This window comes from Cyprinodon variegatus, unplaced genomic scaffold (assembly GCF_000732505.1).
Source record: "Cyprinodon variegatus isolate N-32 unplaced genomic scaffold, C_variegatus-1.0 Scaffold501, whole genome shotgun sequence".
Taxonomy (NCBI): Eukaryota; Metazoa; Chordata; class Actinopteri; order Cyprinodontiformes; family Cyprinodontidae; genus Cyprinodon; species Cyprinodon variegatus.
The window spans coordinates 213,791-219,632 of record NW_015150954.1 but is presented as its reverse complement, the minus strand read 5'-3'; the positions used below and the strand labels follow the sequence as shown (position 1 = coordinate 219,632).

The window sequence follows — 5,842 nt, the reverse complement described above, 5'->3', positions numbered from 1 at the left end:
GTGCAGTATCAGATGTTGAGCAAGTCCCAATGCTCGATCTGCTGTTTGTCACAATGCACTATTATCCAAGTCATCTTGAAAACATTCTTTTTTGAAATTTTGGCTACATATGAGTTTTTTCTGTGGCCAGAAGTTTGATTGCCAATCCTCTCTCTTCAAGTTGGCAATCCAATGACGAATAAGTAGATCATGAATCATAAAGGTGAAATAAATTTTTTTTTTTTCACTTTTACCTGATGCATTGCAACATCCAACTGCCATGCACGTGGGCATTGTCACTTTGTTGATTGCTGGTGTGTATAATAGTTCCCTCTGATTTTTATTTTTTGTAAAGTGTGGAGAATGGTGCTAGGCTTACCGCACCGTGACGTCACTGCCGGAAGATGTCAGGAGTGAGGTGTTACTATATTTGGGCATAAATGGCTGCTCCCAGGCAGGTGATCGCGATAAAAATTATTTACATTTTTTTTACTGATTAACCCTACATTCATTAAATCATTGCAAATGTATTAGTTTTAGGTATAGATAGTGATCCATTGATTATTTCTTGTTGAACGGATTTTTCCATTAACAAATAAAGCCCTTGTGACTTCTTGACGATTTAGCCAGCGTATGTCTGACGTCCCAGAATCTTCTAGAACGCTGGCACACACTGAACTTTCCATGTATTTTTTTTTTAATTTTGGGTGTAGATATTGAGTATTCATAATGAGTCCAGAACTTATGTCCAACGACAGCCTAACTTGTGCATAACGCATGGCAGCATATGGCCATGAACTGTCACAAGCCAGTGTCCTGAGGTGAGCAGCAGTGCGCCTACAGGCGCCCCGTCAGCATAAAAAGATTTCTTTGATCTTGGTATTAACCTAGCTGCTGTTTACCACCTGCCAAAAAAAAATAATACAAAAATAAATAAAAAGAAGAAAGAAAAGGAAAGAAAAAGGGTTTGCTGTCACAGCAGATTTAGTGTCATGGCATAAACGTAGGTAGGATCCATCACANAAATAAATAAAAAGAAGAAAGAAAAGGAAAGAAAAAGGGTTTGCTGTCACAGCAGATTTAGTGTCATGGCATAAACGTAGGTAGGATCCATCACACTTACCTTCTCACTCACCCTATGATGAGGATGCAGCCTGGAGGAGTATTGATGGTTTCCTCCTATGAACCCCCTTTTTTTTTTTTACCAAAAAATGCTGCAAATACGCCATTAAACAGTAGCAGTAAGTTAGAAACACGTTGGAGTTTCTAACATGCGTTGGAGATAAGTTCTTCATAAGTTATGCATCAGTTATGCACACATTACTTATAGGTTTTGGAAAAGCTAGACACCATGACTTATAACTAAGTTACACTTAATTTATATAAAAAAAAATCAAGTAACTTATGGCCCACGTATTAGCATACGCTGGCAAACGTACTTGCTGTATGTTGACGTGTGCCAGCGTGCTTCTGCTTGCTCATAACTTTTCCAAAGCTGACCCATAACTTATCCAACTTATGCCAGCGTTTTCGTACATCAGGCATACGCTGGCTAAATCGTCATGGTATGACAGGCTTAAGCCCTATACAGGGATCGCCACAATCAGTTCCACAATTTCAACTTCTTCAGAGGCCCGGAAAAGTGTTTATGCTAGAAACTCTGACACAACTGGAATCAGAACCTTAAAAATGCATATGTTGTGTTTTTTTATTTTTATTTATTTATTTATTTATTTATTTTATTTTTTTTTATGGAAAAATGTCGAGTTAGGAATGAGAGTATTGTTTGTAAGATGATTGCAGCAGTTTTCAAGTCGAATTCAAATGATTTGAAAAAAGGGATTATTTGTGCTGAAGATTTCAGCTGCTGCTGTAAGCTAAAGAAAAACATGAGGAAAAACCTGTTTCCTTTGTGCCATACCCAGGATGAACTTAGAAAGTTAATTGCTTAAATGAGCAACTGTTCCTTGTGTTCATTAAAGGAACAAATGTAGGGCTTGGTTTAGAAAAAAACCCTGCTATGGCAGTAACAGTGGTAAATACTGTGGTGTAACCACATTTACTTGCCCTTATTTTCTGTACTTCACCATCTTGGGCACTGTTGTCCATGTCAGGTGTGAATGTCTACTGCAATGAGACTTCATATATTGGGAATATTAGAATTAGACTAGGACGTTACATTGCCATGCTTGGTGAGTTTTTGGAATACATTTGTTTATTTCTATATCAACTCTGATATTACTCTTATTGCATGGTGACATTGTGATAGCAGTATTGTGTGTATGCCATGAGTTGAGGTCTGCAATAGAGGGTGACCGGGTAGTGGATATTTCACTGCGATCGCCCTTCCACTGCTGGGAATACATCTTTGTCACATTCAAGTTTTCCTTTTTTTTTATGGAAAGGAATTAGTTCTGCCTGAACTTAATTAATTATTTAAGACTTTAAAATTTCAGATTTGCTACTTTTTTATTGAACAGATTTTTTTTTTTTTCCTTAAGTAATTTCTTGGTTCTTCACTGCCTAGTTTTACTTTAGTAAAACTGGTTGTTATGCTGCTCTTACTTGATCAACATTCTTGTCTACTTACTCCATCCCTGGTCATATCTGTAATTGAAAACAAAGACCAACAGACCTTATACCCTTCCTACATGAAACATCTGTCTCTTACATTATGTTGGTCATACTCCAGACACATTTTGTCTTCTTATAGCAGTAAGCTAGAAAACTATTCTTTATTACTTCATGCCAGTGCTTAATCCCTAACCACTTCCAATGCTACTGTAATGTTGAAGTTCTTTCCTCGTGAGAAAAATTAAGGTATTCTTAGTCCTTAATTCAATCTGCTACTTCTAACCTCTTTGGCTACTTCTTAACAGGCTGTTGGGAGCTATTCTGGCCTCCTTCTTTATCTGTCCCCACTGGGTCATGTCTCTCCTCTTCCAAATCCTCCCTCTTCTGTTACTGCTTCTGTTTATCATCTCGATTCACTTAATAGGGTGTTTCAGCCTCTGATGTTGACTGCTCTGCTCCCGCTGGCACACTTGTTGCTCCAAATATATTCATAATTTTGTTACATTTTGTGGCGCCAACTTAGGGGAACTCAGCTTCTCTGCCCCCTCCTTGATGTTTTTTTTAATTTTTGTTGTGCTTATGATCCATTTCTGTAGAAAGACACAGATGTGATTTGAAAATAGATTACCTTAAATATCTATATTTTCTAACCTTGGTCAAAAGTGAGGGTAGAAGTGTAGAGAGCCATTGAGCATTGAGATTTTAGGACTAAACCAATGGGCCATATTTAGTATATTATGTTTGATAAAAATCTACGGTCCTTATTGTGTAATTTTAAGTAATGCCAGACAAGAGAAAGTGGCAGCTAGCCTATCCTAGCATGGTGAGTGAACATAGGGATGGTAATGGTAGATACGCCATGGGCCGATGTTTTTAAGTGTAGAATGTTTCACTCTTCTCGTCAACAAAGGTTTAGGGAGTCTCGGTGGAGCCCAGTGGGCCAAAGCTTATTACATCATTTGAGCTGCTAGCTCAAGGTGGTGCCTAGCAGTGTTAATTTAGTCAGCTTTTTTAAATGTAATCTTAGTCTTAGTCACAATGACAAAAATCTATTTTAGTCTTTGTCATATTTAGTCATTGCCTTCCCGATTTAGTTTTGCATGCACCCGTGCACGGTCTAACACACCCGTTCATTACCTTCTTCATATAGCAGTGTGTTGGCACCTCAGATGTCGCTTGAGATTCGCTGTGTTCTTCCCTGCCATTTTGAAGCCGCAGACCCTTTGGTGGCGTCCTTCCTCCGGTGTTTTCCTTCGTGTTGTAAATGAAATGGCTCCATACATCCAGGCGTTGTTTACCAAATCGCACACCGGTATCCGTAATGACTGCGAAGTTGAGCTATGCTACAGTTGACTGAGTGCTGCACGGCATTGTGGGAAAGTCGCTGTGTAGGGACAAACAGTGCAACAACGTGTAATCTTCTATGCAGCTCAAGAAACACTTATATTAACAATTACAAATTAATCATAAACAATTACATTTCTTAATGTCCATTTGTCAATAGATCGTAAATTTCGTCTTAGTCTTGTCAAAAATTATTTTCGTCATTTTTATATTTTCTGGAAACTATTTTTGTCCGTTATCGTCTTGTTATTGTCACAGGAAGAAGGGGCGTTGACGAAATATTTTCGTCATTGTCATGGTTGACGAAATTAACACTGGTGCCTAGTCACGGGAGGACAGCATGACTTGTTGCGTTGCTTGTGTCTGAGTGAGTAGTGTATTTATCCGAAAGTGGGGCTATAATGGTTGAAGTGTATACAGGCATGTTGGAATAAATCAGCTGCAATAGCCACTATTTAACATATTAGGGCATCACTTAGTTTCTAGACAAATATTGCAGAATTAAAAAGAGCAGTTAGCTCCACAGTACCAAAGACAACCCATCCTTGCACAGGGTGAACAAATAAGCTTCACATTAGGTCCAGGGGAGGGTTTAGAACCCAAAGACCTCTTACTGCCACCAATTTAAAGAAATATGCATGAGGTAGACCCTTGTGTGCATCATATTTATGATTTTGACAAAATACAAACACTCCTCAAATCGCTTCTGAAAAGAAGGCCTTATTATGTAGGGAGTTATATCCTCAACAACAATATGCCTAGTCCATTAAATAGAGGGGTTACAAACCAGACCAGACTGGTATGCCTCAGAGGTACCCGTCTTTGCTGCGGGCAATGCAAGTCTAAGTTTCAAGAGGAAGCTGGGTGCTCAACTAGCCTATTACTCTTTATGTATGCAACCTGTTCATACAGAAAAATATTCAGGACTGCAGCCAGGTAAAAAAAAGGAATGACTGAACAAATTCCATAGTTGCACTCTCGAGCTCTAGGCCATCTGGCAGTTTCTTATCCATTAATGTGCAACTTATTTGAGATGACAAGACCAAATTTCTTTCCTCAGAGTTGGTTGATTAGTTGGTCCTTCGGCTGCATGTTTTTATTAGTATACAGAAAAGATAATGAATCTGCAGCTGTTGATATAAAATAAAAAGTGGAGTTCTTAAAGAATTAATCTCCTAGCACTAAAAGTTTAAGAGATGGTGTCGCTTATTACATTGTCTGATTGAAAATAGGTTGATGATTTACTACATAACCAATAAAATAACTTTGTTTATTACTCTGACATGGCTGTCTGATTTTAATATCACTCTTTTCTTGTTTGTGAGATTGTAAATGCCAGTTTATGAAGGAGTGTTTATAGTTTATTCTGTATTTAGTTGAGACCTTTTTATCGTTTTTTTTTTTTTTTGTAGTCGGTTGACCCTTTGAGGCATACTTCCCTGCAGCTGGAATAAAGGTGAATGCCAATGAGCAAATGATCAAACGGATGTGTTTCACACCTGGGCTAACGCTCCTGTTCAAACCCTTTGGCTACTGGAAATGTAGTTGCAAAGACAGGATAGAAGAGAGCAATGTAGTGCTGAAAAGTTGCATTTGTGTGAAGGCCCCCCTTAACACAAGGTGCTTCAGCTGTTGCTCCAGCTGAATGCATTTTTCTGACAACCCTTTGTGTGACTAAAGGGCAGATTATACTTCTGCAACCTCACACATCAAATGTCGCTTGGGTCTGGTCGCGAACCAGTTTTGCTGGTATGCTTCTGCACTGTCGGTCTGGAATTTCTAGGGATGCACAGCATATACGAGAACTTGTGAGAACTTCGACGGATGGTCATGAGAACTTCGGCTGTGTCGGCGGGAGTGTTTATCTTCCAAAACAACAATGGCGCATCTGCAAGATATCACGGTAACGGAGATGGATCTAGAGTTGCTAGACATCGAAGAATAA

At 38.8% G+C, this 5,842-nt stretch overlaps 1 protein-coding gene across 4 annotated transcripts in view; it reads left to right on the top strand.

Moving 5' to 3' along the window:
• LOC107094690 (casein kinase I) overlaps nucleotides 1–5,842 on the top strand; it is a 54,734-nt gene that overhangs the window by 14,749 nt on the left and 34,143 nt on the right. The gene's annotated exons all lie outside the window — the stretch shown is intronic.